This window comes from Poecilia formosa, unplaced genomic scaffold, assembly GCF_000485575.1.
Source record: "Poecilia formosa unplaced genomic scaffold, Poecilia_formosa-5.1.2 Scaffold100, whole genome shotgun sequence".
In the NCBI taxonomy this organism is placed as follows: Eukaryota; Metazoa; Chordata; class Actinopteri; order Cyprinodontiformes; family Poeciliidae; genus Poecilia; species Poecilia formosa.
The window spans coordinates 1,363,749-1,365,641 of record NW_006800039.1 but is presented as its reverse complement, the minus strand read 5'-3'; positions in this window follow the sequence as shown (position 1 = coordinate 1,365,641).

The window sequence follows — 1,893 nt, the reverse complement described above, 5'->3', positions numbered from 1 at the left end:
CTTCCTGTCTAAATTTAGAAAATAAATAAGAAAAATAATAAAACAAAAAATAAATAAAATCAACAATTATCAACCTACAACTAAACTCTGTAGATAATACAAAAAAAAATAGAAATTTAAGAATAAAGTAACAAAATTCAAATGGATGAAGAAAGAAAGAAAAAATAGCTCCAACAACTTCTATTCCGCCTTTTCTCGCTCTGTATGTCAGCATTACACACGACCTGTTGGCAACCGACAAACAACAGCTCAACGAGCAGATAGAGCAGAGATTACCGATCAGAGGAATCAACACCATAAAGCAAACATTTCCCCACACAAAAAAGTAGCAAAAACACTAAAACAGAACATCCAGTCTGTTAAATTATGCTGTCAGGCTTAATGTCTATATTGTGATTATTATTAAGTTTTCGCCTGAACACCGCGGTGGTTGATTAGCTGATTTAAACAGCTGCTTTACTGTTGACTTGGTGGGGGGGTTGTTTAGTGCTAACGGAACCAAAACACACTGAATTGCGCAGCACATGCTAAGGCCAGCAGCAGTTAGGCTAGTATAACTGACCCACTGCTCACTTGTTCAATGTTTTCTTTAAATTAAAACGTTTTCCTCACCTGTAAAATCTGAAGCCCTTATTACCATTATCTATGATTGACTTAACTGCTAAACATTGCGTCCGTTGTTCTGATTCTTTGCGTGATTGTAGTAGTTTCCTGACCACCGATATTCCTGACTCAATGGACAGCAATGGCGCATGTGTGACTTACGATAAATCACGTAATGTCCTGTCCAGTAATATCCATCAATGCTGCTGGCTCGCGCTCTGTCCTTCTCTCGCACTTCCCGCTACTTAGCAGTGGGTGTCCGGTTACATTGTGTTGCATTCAATGTTGTCAGAAAAAAGAGTTTCATGCGCTTAATGTCCGATTTGCCATAACTATTTATTGAATTCATTGTCGCTAGCTAGGGTGGTAACAGGGGTGGCGAGGCTCTCGTTTGGGGTGGCAACTGCCACCCCAGTAGATCCGCCCCTGACCGTTTGATTTTCTTTAGTCAACTAAATTTAACCTTACCAAAGTTTTTCCTTAGAGCAAACAGGTACTGAGTTTGAAGCGTGGGTCAGATGCCTTCAGCCGTCTGCTAAAGCTAGACTCCAGCCTTCCTCACTGTAAAACAAAACATTCTGCTTAATGAAAGATGACTAGAACAAGACTCACTGTGTACACTGATTGCGATGAGTTCAGCCAAAAGTAAAACATTCAACCATACCGAGGCAGAGCCTCTCTTTGGAGCTGCTCAAACCTTAACAAAAACCTTAACCTTAGCAAAATGTAATTCAATACATATTAGATTTCTCTGTAACTTCATTCTTACCTGTGTGATTAGAAACAGTTTGTCCAACAGGTTCCATGTTGATGTAAATTTCCTCCATCGCTTCAGACTCTGTGCTGGCTTTTAACATTGACTATATAAAATCCACTGCAGTAGTTGAACTAAGTGAAAAACTGTGGGAAAGAGGTGAGATGTCTGGTGTTCAACAAAAACAGTAAATGTATTTTAGAGATAACAACCAAATAAAGAAATTCATGAGTGCAGTTTCAGTATTATTTTCTTAAATATCTTACACAACCCAAGATTCTTGAAGGTTTCAGTAGTTTCATAAATTGATATTTGCTAGTTCGGTTCTGTATCAATGAATATTTATTTCTCCTTTGTCTTTGTTTTCCTTCAGCTCGGTTAAGCCTACTCATAAACACTTTTCTATCTGTCAAAACAATATTTGACTTTTACATTCAAGCACTTTTACATTGGGGTCTTCTGCATGGCATCAAACATTTAAAATAGTTTTAAATCACTGACATAACAATGAAAAATGCATCTGATGTTGTGACGTT